We start from the raw sequence: 25,601 nt of genomic DNA on the forward strand, positions 1-25,601 counted from the left end.
AAACACACCACCACATGCATAACATCTCTTTGTATGCAATCAGAACAGTGGGATCTGCATTTGCATTAATCACAGTCTGTGTAACATCTAGCATCATAGCACTACTTATTGTGCAATCAATTTAGGCCACTTACACCTCTAATGTAGTGTGTGTGTTGTGTCAATATATAAAACATGTTCTCATCACTTTGACTTCATCCGAGGGAGAAAAAGACGACCAAAACTGAAAAGCTCACAGAAGTTTGAGGAAGCTTCTCCAGCCGGCTGAAACCACAAAGAACAGAACCTCCAAAACCTGGAAGATTGGATCTGGACTTCAGTGTGGGACGAGGGGTTTGGGGAAGACAAGTTATAGACCTCTTCTTCTTGTATTTTATTGCTGTGATACGTATTGGTCACAATGTGCTTTTGCAAGGTCAGCAGCTAAATAACAGTGAAGAGGAGGAGGCCTCTGCTTGACTTAGTGACTGAGGGTTTGGGGTTCTGGGCGCCATCACAACGACTGAAGCGTGGCCACAGTATACAGGTGTTATGATATGAGTATTATCTCCTTGGCTCAGACCTACCATTTTCCACATTTTTTACAGCTATTTTTGTTTGTTTCACAGCATTTGTCGTTCCATATATATTTTCTAGTGTGGCATTTGTATTACTTGGTAATTGACATCATAAGTAGGTAAACAGGTGTGGGGTACGGGGGTAATTCTGATCAGTATTAAAGGATCGGCTCTGTCTTTGCACGGCGGTATGAGGTGAAGTGGGTTTCAAGAGTCACGTTTCAGGCTGCTTGTATAACCTGACTTTCACCATAACTGCTCAATATCAAATGACTGTCAGTTGTCTGCAAATTAAACATTAATTGGTGGTTATATCAGATTATGCCCATTGTTGGCAGTTAGATTAGTGCCGGGAAGGATATCTCTGAGAATATTTCATAAGAGACCATTTCATGAGATATATTGCTACATATCGAAACAACACACAAAACAGACTGAACTATTTGGAAATAGTGTGTTCAAGTTTCCTGTTGGACACAATGTGTATATATCACTTCACTGAGGATGGGTACATCTTTATCGTTACACTTGTTGCTGACTAAACAAGAACAGATACTAGAATGATTCAACTTACAGGAGATATCACTGCAAGCCACGCTGCTTGGAATGATATTTAATTATTGTGTCTCTACCATGGTGGAACAAGTATTCAAATCAAATGATACTCAAATAAACTTAGAAATAACATATCAAAACCAAAAGTGTACATTTTGCATAATGCCTCGTATGCCTATATGATATATGTTATTGTTAGGGTTTTAGCCAACATGATGCCAGAATAAACAGCAGGATTTCCCTACTTTTATACCACTTAGACATTATTGTTCGTAGATGCGGTTTTGGTTCTATGGTTATATTTTATTTATTATAATTTTTTCAGGATATTTTCATTGCAATTCAAATGTCTGCATATCTTTAAGGATTACAAGTGTATTGCTCTTTCAAAGGGTTTACTTGCATTACTATGCTAACACACTATCATTATATAAGATCATAAAATGGTCTTAAAATAACAATATTTGTTATTACAAACAATTCCGGGACGATATATTTTGTTTTGTTTTGTTTGTATTTTATTCAGTCAATCAAATCAAATACAATACAATATTATAGATAGATAGAGATAGATATATACTTTATTAATCCCCAAGGGGAAATCCTATATAATATACAAAAGAGAAAGACTGAAAAGGTATAGGTAGAAGCAAAACATGCTTATAAATTCCTATCCTAAATTGAAATAAAAATAAATCAGAAAATTAATATAAAATAAAGAAGAAAATAAAACAACAACAAAAAAACAATAAACAAAATAAAAAACAAAATATATTTATATATACTACCACATACATCTTCCATATTAATACGTTTTATATCATCCATTAAAAGTAGTTATGTGACAGGGCAGCTGCTCTGTAGCTTAACCTCATCATGCATCTGTTGATTTTATATTTTGTATTAATAATCTAAATCTACAAAGGAACTATCAATTACACGAGAGATGAAAAATCTAAATATTTATATTTATTTTCTGGAAATTTGAAGTAGCTCAAAACTGTACTTGGTTATAGTACTATAGTACATGAGTACATTTGCATTCCACCATTATTTATCCGTATATGTCCGTTTATAGAGAATCTGTGTCTGTGTTTGCACTTTTTCAAAATACTCACATCTACCAATCCACCTGGACAGAGACCACCTATTGTGTGTTCATTTCCACATGATTTGATTTCAGGATAGCATTCATCCAAGAATGTGACTCAGAAATAAGACACCTTGACGAGCCATTGTGTATGGCGTACCGACGGCGAGCAGGAGGCTTCGAGTTGAGCTGGTGACTGAGGGTTAGAAGTGTGTAGACAGTAGACCTGGTAGAATAAGACGAAGGGAGGGGGAGGGGGGGGTGGGGGTTCTTTATTGACAGCATCATTACTATATTTGCAAAAGTAGACTCTGCAATGTTAATCACCAAGTAATCAAACTTGCAGAGTTTCATCGATGATTAAATTCATGACCTATAAGGAGCGTCAGGCCTGGGGAAGTACTCTGCAAGAGTAATGAAACCAAGCCATCTATGTACTCGCCTTGACTTTGAGAAAAGTCAGTCCGTTATGCAATATCTCCGACTGAACCTTGATTTCGTTGGATCTTCAGTGAGTCTTGGAATGAGAGCGGTCGCTCTGAGACTCTTTAATCCTACCTTGTCAGTCAAGGGGCCTCACCGAGCCAGTCATGAGCAGCGTTTCACTCTCTAGTCAGGGGGAAGTTGTAAAGACGAGTCCCCTGAATCCACCGCTTCTAAAAGTCAAGAAATGATCTCGTCATTTACAGTGAAGCCGGCGTAACCGTGTGAATAACCAACACGCGGTAGAATAAGCAACACGCGGTAGACATAGCACATCCATCAGACACTTCGTCGCCACTGACAGTTTCAGTTTTGCAGTTCAGGCGAGGCTGGAGTGAAGATTATTGGAAGTGAGTAACTGATGTATGAGTGGAGAGAGAATGTGGGGAAAGAATGATGTGCTACACACATTATTTGTTACCATGGTGATATCAGAGTGATGCATCGTTACGGCCTACTTGTTTTCTTGGCAGTGTGGTTAATGACATACGGTTGTTGTAGCTTGCTGGAAGTGAAGTCTGAAACCATTTGTCACTGTAAGGCGAATATTATTACAACGGTAGAAGATTTATGAACCCGCTACGAAACTTGTTTTTTCCATGAATAATTAAACATATGGCTTCACATGTCTGCTACCTAATTTGTATCCTTCTGCCTCTTTTTCGTTTTATTTTGACAGATATGAGTTTTTTGCAATAAGTGGAGAGATACATGGATGGATATTGGTCCGAAGTGGTGTGTGGTCGTCCTGTGACAGTTGCCGTGTCACTTATGTATCAGCCTGCTGCCCTCGTGGAGGGGCTCACACAGTCTTAAGAGATTTCCATCAGCCGGCGACTCAGATTTTAGAGCCATCTGCTGCGGCTGTGCAACTTACCTTGTAACTGTGGTCGGGGACGTTTGACTTGTGCTTTCAAGGTCATGACCCCTAGCTCATTTCCTTCCAGGCGGCCATTCTGACAGCAGGGTTAAGTTTATATGATACCCCTGGATAAGTGCTACTTGAAAGTGCCAAGTTTCTGGAATCATCCCTCTCAGCTTTGATACTCTGGTTTCTGTTATGACCCCTCTTCGTCCATATTGGCCCTTAGTCCATCTGGACAGGCCCCACACACATGATTGGTACCTGGCTTCCCACCCCAACAGGAAGTTATTTAGTCCCAGATTGCATATTATTTTTCCATCATCATCTAATTCTGCATCTGGTCATACACACTCACCCCAGGTTCTTTGGAGCCTCTGCAGTTACTCATGGTTGATACTATTATGTAAGCTCTGAATCACATTATGAAATCATTTTATCAAATTGTTAGAGTAAGCTAAAGTGTTTGGTACTGATGTTGCTAAGTAAAAAAATATCGTCAAACATTTAATGATCACAAGCATTTCATCCAGACGTTCACTACAATATAAATGTTCCCTGATAAGCTTAGTGAGTCTATAACGACCATCCTCAAACATTTTGCATTGTGTTTGGTGCTGTGTCTCCACAAAGTAACTGTCCCCTGAGAGCTGCCCTGGAATTTGTTGAATCTTTGAACTCTGTGCGCAGCCGGCTGGTTTCACAGGCCTAAAGAATCTCTCAGTGGCTGTTGGTGCCAGGAGGAGGGCATCAGGTGTCTGGCCAGAGTCTGCTCTGGGTGTTTCGAGGAATGAGAGACCCAGTGAGATTATACAAGCGAAGACTAACTAATGGAGAGGAAACTCGACAGACAATGGAACAGAATATATAACATTTTTAATAGATATTAAGGCAGATGTTGCATGTGAACGTATTTGTGTGTAGATGTAGATGTTTGTGCTTTTCCCCAGTGCTATGGCCGAGTGCTGTTGCCCTTGATACACTTGTCCCTCTGATATAAGTCAGCTGGCCATTAGAACTGAGAGGAGGGCAAGGCCGACCGCAGCACCCCCTCACTGTGCCCCCCAGTCCTCGTGAAGGACAGCAGGACTGGTACGGCGCTATATTGCCGACAAACAATTTGTAAGAGAAATTGTGTGAGCCAGCAGATTCTCAGCATTGTAATAATGCCTGCTATAACTTTTTGTCAAACTCAAACTGAGAGCAGAGCATCAATTACCAAATTTGACATAGAGGCTCATCCTGTTAGACCCTTTTTTCTACTTTCAAAATAAGAGCTGGGACCATGGCATTATTTTTACCGCCACATAAAGAAAAAGAGCATTACGCTTGATCTAGTTTAATAGATACTTTCATAGATTGCTAATACATGAAGTAGTCTTGAAGCCACTATGGAGGAGTCATTTTGACAGTCAAATTAGTCCATGAGCTATATATCATCACGTCCGTGTTAGCCTCTTATTAACTTCTATTTCCCGTGTTTTTTTAATTTTTTAAAATGAATAATAGGGACAACTATTCGAACCATTATAAGAGAACCATTGTGTAAGTGAGGTTCATTATCAGTTCAGTGGAATGCGTCTGGTTGGGTATTCTGTGATCTGATCAGACTCCATGTGGGATTAGAAAAACTAATGCTTCAAACACACACTACCACAAATATTTCTCAGAATAGGCAATCCAACATGTTATCAGATGGATTGCCAGGATATGGCTGAACATGAAGATCACATGTTGTTCTAAATAGCCATAGTGTTGCCCTTTCTTTACAGAGGAGCGATATATTCGAACAGTGTCTTTTTCTCCTCGTGCAACTTCATCCCTAAATATCCCGGCTAGTGAAGCTGAAGAAGTGGAGCGGCTCTCGGACTTCCTGAATAAATAGATGTAGCCGCCCGAGCACGTCATCCAGCTGCAGAGCTCGACAGGTGTTTCAACATGGCTGTCCTGCAGCTGCACACCTGCCTGCTCACTGTCTCGTTTTCTATCATTATAAATAACATATTTACAGGGGAAGTTCCTGTTTATTCTTTATCAACTGTCGTGGAAGACACATATGCCTTGCCAAAACAAGGCACGCCTTGTTTTGTAAGCTTCATCTCTCTTGTATTATACTGTTCATTCGTTTTATGTGGTATCACTAGAGCAGGCAGCAACTACAAATGGGAAAGCCCCGTTTGGTTTTGATTCGAGATAAAGACAATAATGTTTTTTGTGTTTGTTGATAGTTTGGGCCGTGGCCCAGCAACAGTTTCCTAGAATTTTACGTTCACGCTTTAAGTAAAGGCCAAAGCTCTCTTACTTCAGATGACTTTTTACCCCCAATACATCTTAATAATGTATGGGGAAAAGCCCCATATCTAATTTATATACAAACAAAAAGCAAAGGAGGAGTCATTTGTGTATGATTATGTTTCACAGATGATGCTGAGCAAGTAGTAAAACTGTTTGTTGTTTCTGCAATATTCAGTACGTACGTACAACATGTTTTAACAGATATACAGACTGTAGCCATTCAAATGCAGATCATATGTAATGGAGGTCAGTGATGCAGCGTTGTGCCATCAGAACACTGACATTTAGGAATTATTAGAGTCCTGTGATGTACCTTAAGATGATGAGACATTGACTAAAGTCAGTATGCCTTATATAATATATGTATACAAATAATCTCAATTGCCGGTTTCTTTCCACATTGGTGCTGTATAAATAATTCCATATTTATATTATATTAAACATATGTCTGGCACTGCTCAATTAGCTATTGCTACAAGTTACAGTCACATTATTTTTTTTGCAATGGTCAATTTTGAGATTTGGGGCTATTTTGCTTACATAAGTCCACAAGTGGAAAGAAAACCTTGGTCTTTATTTTATAACACTTTGTCTATTTGCATTTTTAGATTTATCCTATATTCACCAAAAGTTAGAATTAGATTAATGCCTCATTTGTAATATTTATTTCTATTTCTGATCATTTGTAATACACAAGTAGTTGTCTTATTGTAAGTAATGAACCGGGGAAGTTTTATGTTGAGTGATTCCCGATTTTTACAAAATATCTCTTGAGGCAGTTTAAAAATAAAAAAAACTCCAACATCAAACTTTCCAGTATCAATCTAATCTATATTTTGAAGGTTTTACAGAATGTCTTGTTCACGCATTGATAGCCTGATTTTATATAATATTTCATTTTAAAATAAAGCTCAAAATCAACTCATGGAATTAGATCCAAATTCCACCCAGAGAAACTTTGACTCTGATATGTCTAACATGTCGGTGTTCAGACTTCTGTATTGGACATTTATGCAAATTTGCAAATATTTGAGAAGAAAATGCCTCACTTACTTTCATGTTCAAACACCGAATCATGAATTTAATTGTTTTGTTATGCTGAGGAAGTTATTGCTGTGTTTGATGCCTTCGTAATACTCCCTGTGTTTTCTCTTCGTCTTTTTGTCCTTGTGTTTTGATGAGGCCATGCGCAAACTCACTTATTTTCTGATGGGAGGGCTTGTGCCGGGATGGTATTCATGAAGGGGATTGAGTGTGAGAAACTTGCTGCAGAGGTAGTGGGAGTGGGAGTCACCTTGTGCACAGTGTCAAGACTCAGGAATGCTATCAATGGTAGCTATTTGTACACAATAGCCTGGAGGCCAAGGTGGAGGAGTGGGACACATATGGGTGGATACATGGTTTCACCTGTTCGGACTCGGGTGAATGGTGTTCAAACAACTGCTCGGATTATATTTATATTAACAATATTAGCGAGGCATTTGAGAGGGTGTTAACCTTTTTCTCAAACATTTGATCGTCAAGTTCCGTGAAAAGTTTAGTGTCAACATTGCTATCTCATTTGTACTGTACATAACTTTTCATTCGATACAGTAGGCTACGGTTTGGATAGTTTATTTAGTATTATTGATATCAAATTCTCCTGATGGGAATTCAAGTTGAGTGGAGAACAACAGAGGCTGGAGGCATCGCTGCAACACAGGCTTTGAATGTCAAGCCTGTCTGACTTGGTCAGAAGTTCAGCCATTCCGCATTCTTGACGAAAGGATAAAGCAGCCCTAATCCCCTTTACCAGGTAGCTCGAGTTGGCAGTGGAGCCATGAATTCCTGCGGCATACCGATTTGGGGAAGTTGCTAGGGTTTGGATGTACAATTCGAGCAACAATGGAGTACTCCCATTCAGAGAAAATAGGGTTTAACTTTTATGAGAAAGTCCTGCCACCACAGAGATAGGTACCATGTGGAATGTGACATGTTTAGTGTGCCACTATTTAAGAAAAAGTGGGCTGGATGAATTAGGGCATCCAGAAGTAGGGTGAAGAGCTGAGAGAGTGAAAGTCAGAAACAAATAGGGAGGGGAAGTAGTTATGGAAGGTAGGGATGTCTGTAGTTGATCTCATGACAGGCAGGCCACAGTGCGAGCACCCAGCCAGGGCGGACTATAGTAACAGCAGGCTCTACAGCAGCTTACCTGGCCATCAAACTGAGCCAATGACCTGCCAGCCTGCCTTCCAATAGTCCGATGTCAGGGATCAGGCTCAGCCCGACAAAAGTGACTTCGGAGACAGAGAAGGCAGCGTCTAGCTCCTTTATCTGCCTCCATAATGCTGCCAAAGACTCAGGCCTCATCAGGAGCAGCATTACTGACCTGTCCTGCTGCTCCTCTCAAGCCCGGTGGATTAGCTGTGAAAAGGCCCCTAGAGAAAAACTGTGGGTGAAATACACTGGCCTGTTATTGTCCCGTCTGTCTGCTGGGCTGTGGAGCACTGACTTTAGCCCTCTTTCAACTCCGCCCGGTGAAACCCCTCAACAAAAGCCATTCATCTGTTGTACTGTACATGCCAAATGGCTGACATTCCTCACCACGAGTTGTTTTGTAAGCCGCATCTGTCTGTCTGTCTCTGCAATTACAAGTCTGTTAAGAGAAGAATGGCTTCTGTGCAGCTGGGGGTTTCTGCGTTTGCCGAGTAGATCTGATTAACCTTCTGTCTGCTCATTACTGACCATTGGCCAGACATAGTTTTTAGAGATTCAGTCATTGAGACACAAGATTAGGTAAGAGCTGCACTATGTCTGCAGTTCTTTGTCAGGGGGCTCTTATTGTGATTGTATGTATCCGTGGATTTAGTCAATTTGATCATAATAATGGAATTTGTAGCTGTTAAATCTATTATAGTTTATCTTTATTCTCTGATAAATTCCATATTTGCGTACTTATTAAACACAGCATGAACCACAGCAGCGTCCCCTTCAAAGCATCTCGAGTAGTGCTTGAGTAGGTATAATTCCTTTGATCAGAAAGAATGTAAAGAATTTGTCAGACTATCGAGCAGTCATATCATGTGACTTTAAAATGTGCACCAGAGAAGCTAACGCAGAGATACATTTGCATGTCAGCAAAGGTAGTTCTCTGAGGACATTTCATTATTTTGCTGCAATGCTCTAGTGGATGGTGGACTGCTCACAAGAGTTGGACTTCATCCCTGTTTACTGTTCCTATAGTAGGACGATCCTTTTTCAACCGAACTTGATATAGGAGATGACAATCATACAAGTTGGGCAGTGTCATGCTGTCCATTGTGCTCTCTACTCATGGGCATTTACATTAAATGTATAAGTTACTGTGAGTTTCATATTGCTGACATTTTCCTTTTAAATGTGAGGTGTGCAGAATGATGGTAGCACTGTGTGGTTCATAAATCGAGGAGACTATGAATAGATGGATTGACCCAGTATGGATGTTTACACCCTCAAACATCCTTAAATCTCAAAGTCAGTAATTTCTTCAGTTTGGATTGGAAGCCAAACCAACTGAAGAGTTGGTCTACGTCAAAACACAACACTGACTCATCATTGTTACTTAAAGATGTCTGATATTTCTGAGACAATCAGAAGCTGGGTTTTAATTTGTGAACTGCTTTCGAATTATAACTTGTTCCAAATAGAAACCATGGACTCAACTCAAATAATTTGTTTGCTAATTAATATGCTCAATCCCAGCATACTGCACTTATTTCTACACCCCCATTTCAAATTGTGTAAACACTTGCTTTTGAAATAGGATGGACAGGAGTTTACTGTGTGGCCAAGCTTCTCAAAAAACTATTGTGATTCAGCTAAATGTGTGATATACTGTATTTTTGCAATTTCCAACGACTCTATATAAGTATGCATCATTGTTGGTGCATCAGCTCAAGAAGGAGTTCTGCATTCATTTATGTTCAGTGGCTCGTTTCAGTGTTTCCTTTATGGAGTCAGGAGGCCGTGTCTTCCCACGTGGTGAGCCACAATGACACACCTTGAGACGACATCGCTGGTACCGTCTTCCGCCGGAGACTGAAAACACACCTTTTCCGACTATATCTGGATTAAAACACAGATTTGCACTTCAGTGGCACTTAAATAGCACTTACTTATGGTACTTTTGTAGTTCGACTATGTTGAGGAAATGTTACTTCCTGTATTCTTGTTGTTCTTAGTTTGTACTCTAGGTTGAAATGCACTTATTGTAAGTCGCTTTGGATAAAAGCGTCTGCTAAATGACATGTAATGTAATGTAATGTACCGATTATTCGAGACAATCTATCAGTGGGCGCTGATACTTGCCAACGAACAAAATGGCTTTTATTTTTTATAATTCAAAAGACATTGTGTATCCCCAGTAACGTGTTACACAATGTCTTTTTTGACAACGGATGGGCAGTATGTGTCAGACTTTCACACCTAAAGATTGGCATTGGAGTCCTGCCTCACACCTGTGAGGTTTCATCATGACCACGACTTTCTCTTCATCGTCAAGCGGTCCGACTCCACCGTGAACGGTCCCGTATTCACAGGTTTTGCCATACACAGATACAAACACGGGACCTTTGCATTCTTCTGCCTTTTTGTTTCAGTGACGGTGCTATCGCTGAGCTTCTGTGATAGCACACGCACCCTTGTGTCTTCACCAACCGTAATTGTGTGTGTGTGTGTATGTATTTCATTGCAGTTGATACAACTCCAGTCCCGGCACTTCCACAGAAAAAGGCCTGGCTCTGTGTGAAGGTCAGGTGAAACTGAGTCTAGACAGATACCACAAGAGCTACAATTTGGCCTGGTGTCATTTCAAATCTGCCCCGTTGCCTTCACACTGTCCCACCTGCTGTATCACTGAGTGTGCATTCCTACAAAATTAAGTGTGCGTTTGTCACCGGCACCCGGTCCCACACGGAGCGCTCCGTTCCCACACGGTTAAAGAGACGCTGCCCAGAGGTCGGTTGCCCATTCCCAACAGGCTCACCGTTTCAGCGGCTGGAAATCCCCCTGCGCACAAAGAGGCCAGATATGATACCACGGCACTGCAGGCGAGGGAGGGAGCGAGGCACCGTATTGATACGGCAAGCACTTTTGTCTGGGAAAATCCTTAAGGGAACACAACCAATTGTTGTTAATTGTATGGGGCCGCATTCTATCCCAAGTGCTCCTGGTATGTGTTACTTGTTTTGAATTGGGGAGACAAGTTACTTGCGGATAACCAATGCTGGGGTTTGGTCCGTGTGACTCATTTCGATCAGTTGGGGTTGCATCAATCTTCTGAGACTCCCATGCATCTACTTTGCATGTTCATTTTGTTCAACGATGGCATATTTTATCACGCACATACATACTATATTGTATCTGTAAGTCTTTGGACATCCACAGATCTAAATGCGCTTTTAAAGGACAACGTAGTGATATTGTAGAAAATTCCCATTTGTATTGCCCCTGCCAGTAGCTGTCCTAATGGTTTCCAGTGTCCTATACAGGATCATGGCACATTGATTGCCTTTTGAAAGCATTGACGGCATAAGAGACAACTTTTTATTGAAAGCGACATAAAAGACGGACACTTCTTTTAAAAGTCATTGCAGCCTGAGTCAAATATTTCCTCCCAAGAGTTCCCACAGTAAACTAAAAGGGGGGGGGGGTGTGGGGGGGCAGGACGAGTCGGCGGTATTTGCCGATGAGAGGACGCGTGCGGTTCAGTCCTGGTGGTCCTCTTGGGATAGACAAGGTGCATTCCCAGTTACTCACTGCACTGTGTAGTAGAAAGAGAGGATGAAACCAGAGAGGCAGAGCCCACTGAGAGGTCCACGATGCAGCCACAGAGATGATGTGTTCCCCTGGGCAGCATAATACGGCTCTCAGTAGGACGACGTGCTTTGAATGCACTTCAGACGGAGAAGGGGAGCGATGTACAGACCCATATGCATCGACTCACCACATCATATTTCCACAGCTATGAATGAGGCCCTCACACAGACAGCCCCCACTGCTGTCAGACAGTCAGAGCCAAAACCTTTCACAACATGTCTTCCACACAATGCAGTGAAAAACTCTTTCTTGGGTTTGCACCGAGCAGAGCCCTCAGGGAGGACAGGGTCTGTCTTCAGGCTGCGAGAGCTTCAGAGAGGGAGAGCGAGCTTTGGAGAAAGAGAGATGGGTAGCTTTTCTCAGAAATCTGGAGGGTAGTGTCGAATTACCCTCAGCCCTTCATGTGGTCTCAAGCTCTTTTTATACCATGTTTGCAAATTTGTCGACTGCAAAACTGGTTTTACTTTTGTTTTTCTGACTGTCGCTTTGTTTGGAAGAACACTCAGAAACTTTTGTCGGTGCGAAGGCGACGGAGGTCGGAGCTCTGATGAGATTCAGCACAGATTGAAGCAGCGCTGTGTGAGCATGACGGCAATCATACAGGCTTAACACAATAAAGCAGTAATGGAGTGTAAGGCTGTGAACAGGAGGCCGAGGAGGACAGCTAGCAGATGAAGTGTGCCCTGGTCCTGATTGCAATTAGGTCCATGGCCCGGAGCCAAAGAACTCAAACTTAAATGAGCTCAGCACTCTCACCGACTTTGTAATAGTTGCAGTCCGACCTCCTGTTTAGTTTACTATTTGTTGTTTCTCTTTCATTACAAATAAAAAGAAATATTTAAAAAAACTTCATTGACATATTCTTTTGGGGCTAGTGATATTATTTCCATACTATTTAAATCACTCTTAAATATTTCTTTATTTGTGTCCATTTATGATTGTTGGGCATGTTTAATACCAACTTGATTTAATAATTCCTTCATTCTTGAAAATATAATGAACACAAAACAAAGTTCTCCAAATTGATTGTTACAGTTTCTTTTTTAAAGTCTTTAAACAATGAAAACTAGAGACCACCCTGCGATGGGGTCACACCAGATGCCAAATTGCTCTGGGTTTCCCCCTCGTCCTCCTACCCCTGAGCTCCCAGTGCCCTTGCCCGGACCACACCAACCCTCCTTTTAAATTCAACTACACACCTTCGTGGCTGCATCTTATACTGTTGCATCGCTATCTCCTTGACATAATACGTCTGCAGATAGAAATATAAACACTCACAACTTCACTACCAGTGAACCACCAACAGCTTACACTGAATATTTTAAGATTTCTTCATATTACACAACAGTTTTATTACAATTAAGACATAGAGTGATTACACATCAGTTCATAATAGGTTTACTTTTTTGATTTCACCCCACGCATCACAGGAATTAAGAGGATAATGCAAATGTTTTTTCAAGTTTTGCATGTTGATGACTCTTCCAATCACTTTGTTTACCCTCCCCATGCCATGGTGTTAGGGGAATTTTCAGTTCCAAAGCCTATATAAAGATGTCATTTGTGTTTTCTGTGGGCAAGCACAGCCCGTTGTTGACAGCACGTGTGTCCATTGTTGTTCCTGATACGTGAGGCACTGTTGTCTGTGGTCTAATTTGGTCAGAGTTGACTAATCTCAGAAGGGTTACATGCCAGCTGCAGGAGCCGTCCATGAGTCTATAATGTGCAAAATAATGTCCTCTGTCTTCTCCCGGCTTCATCACGACTGCAATGTCCGATATGTAGTCCTCCCTCGTCTTCACAGCCGTGCCAAACCTTTCTCCTTGTCTCTCTCCAATCTGCAGTTGTGTGCGCTCACCTGGGCGGACCTATCCTCCCAACTGTCCCCCACTCCAGTTAGCAATCCAGTGGAATCCCCTTTTGATAAGAGGCAATACACATTGCAAGGCCAGGACACAGGCAGGAAGCCTGGCTGAAGCAAGGTACTATTTTGGTTGAGCAGCCCCATTGTCCATGGACTGGGGACGGCTCACTGCCCAGAGGGTGGAGGGTGACGGAGAGGGGAGGAATGATTTACTGTGAGGACATCGCACTACTACGCTTCCACCAGCTCTGATCATTCAGAGGGTCCTCTGTCCCCATTTTCAGTGTTGAACTCATGGCAGCCACACTCTGAAACATGTGAAGAGGAAGGGGGGTTTGGCTCTGTTATGTAACGGGGCCTTCCCTAACAGGAGCTCCACGCTCTTAAAGATGTCGTGTGGCGGAGGTGTAACTGAATTTGGACATCGAAAAAACTATTAAAAGAAACAAAGAAGAGATGATGTCAGGTTTTGGTCCGCCCCCCCTTTTTTTTTAGTGGACAATCCCTTTTGTTGTTTGGCTTCAATGATGCCACGTGCTAACAATAACTGCTTTTAGGAAAGGGTGGGATGACACGATGGGAGAAAGGGAATGTCGGCCTTGGACTTTTTATAAAATTAGATGTAAATATGGAAAGATTTATGTGGAAAGAGAAGAGCCTGCTTGGAAAGAGAGCCTTCGGAAAGTTGTGTGTTGTCATATCTTTACTGGCTTGTAGAGGAGTCCCAACCACCCCTTAACTGTAAACAGAGGTTTAAATATTTTCAATGATAAGTTTCAAAGTATCTTTCTGTTTCATCTTTAGAAGTTAATACAGAATGTTACAGAAATTTCCCAGGCTGACTCGTGAGTGTGTGAACTCTGTAAGACCACAAGGCCACACAAAGAAATGGCACACACACACACACACACAAACGCACACACACACACCAAAAATGGGAGGAGAATCAATGTATGTTGCGGGAAACGTGTTCTTGTTTTAGTTTTAGTGGTACGCAAGGTCTCATGGCTGCATCCTCCCAACTGTCAGAGGCGCTTTCTCCTTTGGGTTTGAATCCCTCAGAGGCCTCGAGAAGTATGAGCTCCGACAGGCGTTAATGTAAAGCACTCAAACACCCGAACTACAGGGGTTCAAATCCTGATGTTCCCCGTGCTGTCTGCTCATTCAATCATCAGTCTGGAAAAGTAAAACTCTAATAACTGCCCTGGATCAACACAGACTGCCTCGTTACAACAAAAATGTAAAACTACAGATGATTTCTATTTTTCTAGCAATATTTTCTGGCAGTATTGACTTATCTCAGATATTTGCAAATGACTGCAACATTTAGACATTAAACGCCGGGTAATCGGGACTAAATCAACACAGCAACAAGTCTAAGCTTCTCAGCGTCCGCTCAGAAGGCTGTAAAAACAAACAAGATGAAGGTCGTCGTGAATGCTCTGGGCTAGAAGTACGTCATGTGTGGGCCACCGCGTTGAGGGGCATTAAAGGCCACACACACACACGCACACACACGATCGCTCGCGCATACACACGCAGATGTGGGTATACCTATTGTACCTAGAAACAGCGAGCGTGTGCACTCAGAACACTTGCCCCCTCAGACTTCAGGGGCCTCCTTCCAGCCTCCATGCACACCCACGCGTTCCTGTTGCGGCGCTCGTCTTACTGACTGCTCCGGCTGAGCGTCTGAGCCAGCTGGTGATAACAACACTTCCTCCTCGCTCCCCTCTAGCGCTTAGCTGTTTTGCTCGTACCATCTGCGGCAACTGGCCGGGGCCGAAGCGTCATGTTACCCACACAACTGGAGAGCCAAAGATCCTGTGGACACACAAGCTGAGCCGAGATCCTGAACACACACACACACACACACACACATCTTATGGCAGTTACAGTTGTGGCGGCGATGGAGACCAGAACGAGGTTCAGGCTGTTTAATGTGCATTTGGATGCAGGCAGGCGAGGCGGGACTTAATGTCAGAATGTTCCTGGATGTAAATACACAACAAAAGGGGTTAACATTTAAAAACACTGCTTTTTTTAGTAAGATAGGAATCAGTCAGGAGGAGTTCAGGCAGAGAAATAATGGTCAGCTTTTATAATACCTTGATTAGACAATACATTCAAAGGTGAGCCAAAGTCAAGCCAGTACCGGTAGAAAATCAATTGCTGCGATCAGATGGAGAGGAGGTGCACTACATTTGTGTCCACTTCGGTTAATATCGACATGCAAATTCAAACCGTTGACCAAGTGCAAATCATCTTGACTTTGATGATAATAATAATAGTTAGATTTTATATGGCACTTTTCTAGGTACTCAAAACACTTCACATAGGGCAGAGACAAGCAGAACAAAACAAAGAAAGACAAAGGAGCAAACAAAACATGTATGTAGTGGAGGGTGGGGTGCAAGTGGAGGTGAGTTTGAAGAGGTTGGTTGATGACTTTTGAGTGAGCCGAAACCAAAAGTTTGCATAGTTGTAACAACATCGAGTTTTATCCAACCTTGCTCTGCCGTAGCAGGAGCAATGCCGACCGTCCTCCTCTGACGACCATGTTTGGCACTCCAAAGCCAACCATAAGCAACAGTAGCCACTACACGACCTCCTAGTACCAACTACACAACCTCCTAGTCCCAACCATACGACCTCCTAGTACCAACTACACAACCTCCTATTACCAACCACACGACCTCTTAGTCCCAACCATAGGACCTCCTAGTACCAACCACACAACCTCCTAGTACCAACTACACAACCTCCTAGTACCAACCACACAACCTCTTAGTCCCAACCATACGACCTCCTAGTACCAACTACACAACCTCCTAGTACCAACCACACGACCTCTTAGTCCCAACCATACGACCTCCTAGTACCAACCACACGACCTCCTAGTACCAACTACACAACCTCCTAGTACCAACCACACAACCTCCTAGTACCAACCACACAACCTCCTAGGACCAACCACACAACCTCCTAGTACCAACCACACGACCTCCTAGTACCAACCACACGACCTCCTAGTACCAACTACACAACCTCCTAGTACCAACCACACGACCTCTTAGTCCCAACCATACGACCTCCTAGTACCAACCACACGACCTCCTAGTACCAACTACACAACCTCCTAGTACCAACTACACGACCTCCTAGTACCAACCATAGGACCTCCTAGTACCAACCACACAACCTCCTAGTACCAACTACACGACCTCCTAGTACCAACCATAGGACCTCCTAGTACCAACCACACAACCTCCTAGTACCAACTACACAACCTCCTAGTACCAACTACACGACCTCCTAGTACCAACCATAGGACCTCCTAGTACCAACCACACAACCTCCTAGTACCAACTACACGACCTCCTAGTACCAACCATAGGACCTCCTAGTACCAACTACACGACCTCCTAGTACCAACCATAGGACCTCCTAGTACCAACTACACGACCTCCTAGTACCAACCACACGACCTCCTAGTACCAACCACACAACCTCCTAGTACCAACCACACAACCTCCTAGTACCAACCATACGACCTCCTAGACCCAACCATACGACCTCCTAGTACCAACTACACAACCTCCTAGTACCAACCACACAACCTCCTAGTACCAACCATACGACCTCCTAGTACCAACTACACAACCTCCTAGTACCAACCACACAACCTCCTAGTACCAACCATACAACCTCCTAGTACCAACTACACAACCTCCTAGTACCAACCACACGACCTCCTAGTACCAACCATACAACCTCCTAGTACCAACTACACAACCTCCTAGTACCAACTACACAACCTCCTAGTACCAACCACACGACCTCCTAGTACCAACCATACAACCTCCTAGTACCAACTACACAACCTCCTAGTACCAACCACACAACCTCCTAGTACCAACCACACAACCTCCTAGTACCAACCATACGACCTCCTAGTACCAACTACACAACCTCCTAGTACCAACCACAACCTCCTAGTACCAACCACACACCTCCTAGTACCAACCATACAACCTCCTAGTACCAACCACACAACCTCCTAGTACCAACCACACAACCTCCTAGTACCAACCACACAACCTCCTAGTACCAACCACACACCTCCTAGTACCAACCTACACAACCTCCTAGTACCAACCACACACCTCCTAGTACCAACCACACAACCTCCTAGTACCAACCACACAGCCTCCTAGTACCAACTACACAACCTCCTAGTACCAACTACACAACCTCCTAGTACCAACCACACGACCTCCTAGTACCAACCACACAACCTCCTAGTACCAACCACACGACCTCCTAGTACCAACTACACAACCTCCTAGTACCAACACACAACCTCCTAGTACCAACCACACAACCTCCTAGTACCAACTACACAACCTCCTAGTACCAACTACACAACCTCCTAGTACCAACCACACAACCTCCTAGTACCAACCACACGACCTCCTAGTACCAACTACACAACCTCCTAGTACCAACTACACGACCTCCTAGTACCAACCACACGACCTCCTAGTACCAACTACACGACCTCCTAGTACCAACCATACGACCTCCTCGTACCAACTACACAACCTCCTAGTACCAACCACACAACCTCCTAGTACCAACCACACAACCTCCTAGTACCAACCACACAACCTCCTAGTACCAACCATACGACCTCCTCGTACCAACTACACAACCTCCTAGTACCAACCACACGACCTCCTAGTACCAACCACACAACCTCCTAGTACCAACCACACAACCTCCTAGTACCAACCATACGACCTCCTAGTACCAACTACACAACCTCCTAGTACCAACCACACAACCTCCTAGTACCAACCACACGACCTCCTAGTACCAACTACACAACCTCCTAGTACCAACCACACGACCTCCTAGTACCAACTACACAACCTCCTAGTACCAACCACACAACCTACTAGTACCAACTACACAACCTCCTAGTACCAACTACACGACCTCCTAGTACCAACCACACGACCTCCTAGTACCAACTACACGACCTCCTAGTACCCGACACCCATCAGCTTCCTGCACCGACTAGTTTGCAAGGATGTGTTAACCGATTACTTTCTGGTGACGCCAAACAGAATTGGCCTCTGGCGTGTCATCATGCAAATGAAAAAGAAAACAGAATTAGGATCACAATTGCTCATCTTCAGTTTACCACATTCTCCATCCTATTATACTATTAAATATATAAGAAAACTAATCCAAAACCTATTTTTAAAGCAATCCATTTAATCATTTCAAATAAATGTATCTCAAAACACCAAATGTCAACCTCCATTTGGTGCTAGAGGAAAAGTCAGGGGATAACAAAAATCATGTGGGGCACGTCATCTGGAAGCCTCAGAGGAGCGTTAATGTCTTTACACAACGTGATAGCAATCCATCCAATAGTTGGATATTTATTTCCGGACCTCTGTGGTGGGACGGATCAACAGAGGGACATTGCTAACCAGAGAGTTATGCTAATAGCGTGACTAAATATTTGTTACTCCTGCTCAAACATGGAAGTGCTTATTTAGAGGCTTTACATATGCAGTGGGTGGCCTTTACTAGGATAGAGTGATCCTCCAATCAGGGGCCAACTCTTAATGAAATTGTCCTGGTAAGCCACAGATGGTGGTGAGCAAGCGGAGGAGGAGAGGGAAGAGGGGAAGGCGCTCTGCCGAGAGGGAGGGCAAGAGTGGCATGTGGCTGGATGGTATCCTTGGGAAAGTTTGCAGCTCACTCTCCCACTCTCTGGATCTTAGCTGGGGACAAATACCACATGGAGCTGAGAGGAAGCCCGCTGGAGTGTGCATGGCCACGAGCACACAGGAATGTTTCACTTCAAATGGAAAATGTTCACAGCTGTTAGTTAGGCTATCTCTCTCTCTCTGTTTCTCCATCTGTCTATCCATCTCTCTCTCTCCCTGTGTCAGAAGCTTGCTGCTATGTTTAGCTCCACTCCTCGTGTGCTTGTGATAACCAGTATTTTTAGCTCTGCAGTGGGTCAATGTAGCTTTTTATATTGACTTCAATATCTATGCAACATACTTGCACGATCCCGCCGCCAGAACGGGAGTCTGAAGTGATTCTCATCGTCTTGTCCTGAAACTCCTTAAAACATATTAGTTATCATGCAGTTTACCCAACAGCGACAGGGCTTCTGCCCGTTTTCTATCCAAACACATAGTTTGAAAAACCACCCGTTGACGATGTGTGGCATCGAGCTACCGGAAGCCCTTTCCTGACTCTAAAACAAAAATGCCGACGACAACAACAACACAGGGTAGCCGTCGCCACATCAAGCTGTCTGCAGTCTGATGGATCTGGTTTGGCTGCACATGAGTTGGATCTCCACAGTTTTGGGGCCATGTTGGCTGCAAATGAGCTCAGGGCTCACTGGTTCTGCCGGTTGGAGGCTCTTCCTGCCTGCCACACACATACATGCACACTATTTATGTGTGTGTAATTATGTCCATCACAGCCATATTGTCTCTCAGAAAGTTCATCCAGATGTCAGTCAACGGATCAAACTGACCAGCTGCTGCTTTGTGCATTCAAACTGAATAAGAGACGCAGTGTCTTTGCTGTTTATTAACAACAAGCAGCCATATATATAATGTCACTATTTTGATTACTTCAAAGTAATGCAAATTATCACATTTGATTAACAAATGTTTGACAGTTTGCAATAAAACTGGAAAGTCGTAAAAACATAAACTCGCCTCACAACAGTCCTCAGCGTTCATTATTGTTCTACCTTTATTTCAAAATCTTCAATGTAACTTGAATTATAATTATTGTCCCCCACTGAGCCTCATGAACAGATTTATTTGATTTATTTTACCTTATATGTAGACTGTTGATTGTTTTTGATTGTTGTTGTTTTGTTTGTCTAATAAGTCAAATTATTCGTGTTGTCTTACACACTTTGAAAATAAATGTTTCTGAGTCTGAATTAGGATTGGAACAGAGCAACATAATGAATGTTAGATTCTAAATTTAAACTTTTCACCAACATTTTGATGAGGAACTAATTTAATACAAATAACAAATCCCACCATATTTATAATTGATTACATTTATGTTATTTAATTGCAGTACATGTATTTAATTTAAATGTATTTACTTAACCCTGTTACATGTGACTCATTACTCCTCCTGGTTTCAAAACGTACCTTGAAGTTCTTCTTCGGTTCTTCTGGACTCTCTGAACTGGACTCATCCAGCTCAGGTTGATCTTTTTCTTATTTCTATCAGGACACATTTTATTCACAGTCTGTTAACTTCACAGTTGCGCCACTCCTAACATGTGCTTCCTATTTGTTCTAAACAAAGACCATGTGAGTGTTTGTATCTTTATTACACACATAAAGTAATGTTGGATCCAATACTTGATGGCGACTGTCGGGGCGCTGTGGACCCGAAGCAGGTCGGTGGTTGTCTGTTGCAGCTGCTGATGGGAGTGTCGTCACCTGGCCTTAAAGACCTTCTTCATGAGGCAGCCTGTCTCTCTGGGGGGGCAGGGGGGGGGGGATCCTTTGAGTCACAGTCGCTGTGTTTATGTTTTAGTTCTGTTTGTCCACTCTGCCATACATCCACACAGGCGCTTCACGACTGATCATTGATACTTTACACGGTTTGACCAGTGTTGTTGAAGATAAACGGCTTTTTGTTAGCAGCCCGCTCGTTAGTTGCAATCTCTGAGCCGGGTTGTGACAACAGGACCACCACTGAAGAGAGCCGTCACTACGTTACAGAAGTGATTGGTCAGGGGTCCCTTTTGGGCCAGTGGACGAGCGATCACAGTTGCTTGTTTTCAAAAATCCAGAATCCTGCTGGGTCTGCTTGTGCAGAGACATCATTTTGGAGGTTTGCGGATTCATGCGCGCCGTAGGCCGGCGCAAGAAATCGTGCAGCTCACTTTGTTTTGAGGCGTGTTTCTACCAATTTGTCCATCCCCATTCATGATTTAAAGTGCTGCCTACAAAACAATGTTTGTTTATGGGGTGTGTCGTGATATACACATCCAATACATCACCCTCAGATATGACCTTGAACATGACCTTCTTGAATTTGTGGCAGGTCTGTTTTATTGGACCTTCTCACATTGTACAGGTGAACCGAATAAACCGGTACAGTACCTCAGTCTATGGAAAGGAGATGCTCTCATAGTAGAAGGCAATCCTTCAGCTTGTCATCAGCTCATTATTTGTCATTGTTTATATTCAGTGCACATCTGCAGTTTATAACACACGTGTTTGCTTTGTTTAATGCCGAATGGATATGAGAATGCCATCAACCATGCAATCGACCCCCCAGCGCCTACCTACCCACCCACTGTATGTATGCACACACACACACACACACACACAGTGTATATATATAGTGTATATAGACAACGCCACCCACAAACTTAGCCAAAGGCTTAAACCAGGATTTTCTTTTTCTTCTTTCTTCTAAAAACCACTTCCCTGCCTTTTGCTTGCTCCTGGTGACGACACTCTCTTGGAATTTACTCCTTGTGCTGGCGGTGCTCTCATAGAGAGGGAGAGAGAGAGAGAGAGAGAGAAACTGACTGTGTTGTTCAGATCTCTCTGTGCTCTGCAGCCACTAACCAGGACCATTTGGTGTCTCCTTTCTCCAAACCATTTTCTTTACCCCTCCTGTTCGCTCTTTTTTTTGCATTCATTCTCTCCGTTGTTCTTATTTCCGTTGCTACTTCTCCTTCCTGTCTCGGTTATAGCACTTTTGTCTTATTTGGTTTGAAATGATGCTCTCTGTGAGCGTAGAGGCTCCACAGACACTTTCGGGGCTGTAAAAAAAGGTTGCTAATGTGTGCTGTGGTGGGATGTATGTGCTGAGGTCTGAGGTCTGAGAGTGTTGCTTAGCTGTCTTTTCATTGTCAATACTGTATCTGGGTACTTCCATTCGCTTTGAACATGCATCCGCCTCTGTGGACGCTGTCCATGACAACTCTGTGATGTGGCTGATCCTGCGTGTGTGTTTGTGTGTGTGTGTGTGTGTGTGTGTGTGTCCAGATGATATGTGCGAGAGAGACATGGGGGGCATGCTGCTGGGTCCCCTGGAAGCCTGTGAAGGGATGGATTCCCCCTCCTCCCTAAACCCCGACTGGCTCTAGATTAATGGGGGAGGTGTTGCCTCTGCTCACTCATCCATCACATACTTTATTTGGGTTTTAGAGGAAAGGAAAAAGACAAACGACAGAATAAAGGAGGGAAAAAAGGAAAAAAGACTTCCAAAAATATCAGAGTTGGGGGCTGGAGTGTGGAGGGTTGTGGAGTTGAGTAAGGGGAGGCCCCTTGTCCTGCGTGGCTCTGCTCTCCTGCCTCCCCCCCCCCCCTTTATTCAAGCAGATGCTGGAAGAGAAGTATTACCCTTGTGACCCCCTGCCATTATCCAGTCCCAGCACTGATAACAAAAGACAGATAAAGCCAAAAGGGGGGCAGATTTAGTGAAGATTAGGGAGCAGGTTTGCGATTTCCACTGAGGTTTTTGTTCTGTGTGAATGTGCATGCGCATGTGTATACGCTCCGGATGAATCTGCGGTGCCAATAGCAAATTGTGGCACAGGATGGTCCGAAAGTGGTTGGTGGTCTTTGTCTCGCATCCAGGCAGGTTTACTGTGTGACGGGACAGTGAGGGCAGACAAGTTCGCTTCGGCTGACCGGGGGAACAAAGCCTGGAGAGCGAGCCTTCGTCCCCTCCCACGAGACGATGAGATTTATGGAGCGACCAGGGGTGTAAACTCCGATCAGACTGCTTTACCTACCACTAAAGTCAAACATGTGCTTCTGTATGTTAGATAACATCTCGCAGATTTCTTTTATATGCCTTCAGAAATCACGTCGTGTACGTCTGTCTGTTCAAAGCCGAGGCCAAGAGGCACTTCTAATGGGTAGGCTTGTTGACATGTTGCCTATGCTATGGGGAGTTTTGCATCCCAAATCATAAACAGATCATCAGGACGTTGTAATGGTTCCCATTCCGACCTGGACATCTGTTGCTGCACACAGAACATACAAGCAAACAGTCAGCTCTGCTCTCTGGCCTTTGTCTTAAGTGCCTATAGGAAAGTTGGACAACTCCGAAGGGACTATCAAATAAAGAAATCACTGTTTCCTATTAGTGCTGCTGTCGAGCTTGGAGGTGTCTTGTGTAGCTTACGCCAAACGAATACGAGCGGAAAAATAAATAAACAAAGCGACCATCGTTAACCGTTGGCCTTTCTCTGTTTTATCCGTAGATACGAAGACCCCAATGCAGGTCCCTGACCCACCAGCTATGAGGCTGTTTGTTAATCAAAACGAAAAGCGAGAGCATTTCTTTCCAGGAAAGACACCAAATTGTGTCACTGTGTTTTATTTTCACACCGTGATTATTCACTTTGCCTTATGGCCAAATTAATGAAATACTTCATTTTCCAAATGAAAGCCGCCTTGTCCTAAAGTCGACGTAAACCTGGCTGAATCCCACAGTCGTGTGATGTAAAAAGATGAAAATGTAGCAAAAAAGAGGTGACCAGGTTGGCGTATCCACGCGGGTATGGGAGGGTGTTTGTTTCCTCTGAGAAGCGTTTCCAACTGCAGAGCTCATGGTGGAGCCCCCAAAGGCCCTATTTGAATCACAAATGTCTTTCGTTTCTCAATCGTTCACAGGTTTTGGTCAGTTGAGGAATTTTGGGACCCATTAAAGCCCGTTGACAATGACTTTCACCCCCGGGGCCACCGCAGGGGTCCGCCCCCCTACTGACCTCTCCATTGCTGCCCAGTCATACTTGCAATGGTCCGACTCCTCGGTTCTGATTGGTTCAACAAAGCACCCAAAAACCGCTCAGGGGTCAATGTCTCTTTTCTCTCCGGCTCTCTTCTCCTCCGTGCTGCCTTGTTCTGGTTCAAGTCGGGGCTTATCAAAGACCGTCCACTTCTGTCATGTGGCCAAATCATCCTGACACCCATTTAGCATGGTCATCAGAGGACAGTTATGAATATTCAAGATGGTGCCAGGGGCCAGTGAGAGGCAGAATCCAAGAGACGAGAGTGACAGATGATGGGAGGGGGGGGGTCCAACACAGGGGGAAAAGAGAAACAAAGAGGAATATTAATGCAAGGGTTCAAAGCTCATTATTGTCGTTACTCAACACAGGAAATGACAAATCAAAACATTATACAGAATATAGTTGTGCATTTTTAGATTTTCTTTCGGAAGAATGTAAACAGCAGCAGAATAAGCATTTCAACATAAACAATTGGATCAACTTTGACTTTGTACCAAGCATTATTGGTGTCAACACGGAGTACACCTCCTGTTCCCATGAGGTGCAGACTGATCCGGGACGCCCCAATGGAGCCAGGTCTCCGGGTCGTGGACTAGTCTTCGGTCCCTGCTGGTTCCCGAGGCAGTCCGTTGGTCTGGCTGGGTGGTCAGAAGTTGTCGTGGACGATGATAATTAAACTCTCCTGGTCCGCTGCACTTTATGGATGTTGATGACTGTATCTCTGTCATATGCCATACCTGCTCTAGTAATACATCTTACAAATTAAACCAGAAATTTCGCAAAATTCATGGACGCCACCTGCCGCTGCGTGAATCTACGACTTTATTTAGGGTTTTTCCAGGTAAGTAACTGAGCTGGAGGAAGTAGAGATCGACAATCCACCAAATTAAATACAAGCAATATCATTTAGGAATTCAATTAATCAGAGTTAGTAATAATCAAGGATTAGAATACAAATAATGTTGAAGCATCACCATTAAAGAGTGTTTAGATAATGGGCAGTGTGTGTGTGTGTGTGTGTGTGTGTGTGTGTGTGTGTGTGTGTGTGTGTGTGTGTGTGTGTGTGTGTGTGTGTGTGTGTGTGTGTGTGTGTGTGTGTGTGTGTGTGTGTGTGTCCGAGAACCACTAGTGACTCTTGCTCTATTATTGACATTTGCTTTTTGTGAATATATAGAAATGTCTGCAATTATTAACATTTTAATTGTTACTGACTTTGTCATAACACA

Source organism: Pseudoliparis swirei, chromosome 6, assembly GCF_029220125.1.
Source record: "Pseudoliparis swirei isolate HS2019 ecotype Mariana Trench chromosome 6, NWPU_hadal_v1, whole genome shotgun sequence".
Lineage (NCBI taxonomy): Eukaryota > Metazoa > Chordata > Actinopteri > Perciformes > Liparidae > Pseudoliparis > Pseudoliparis swirei.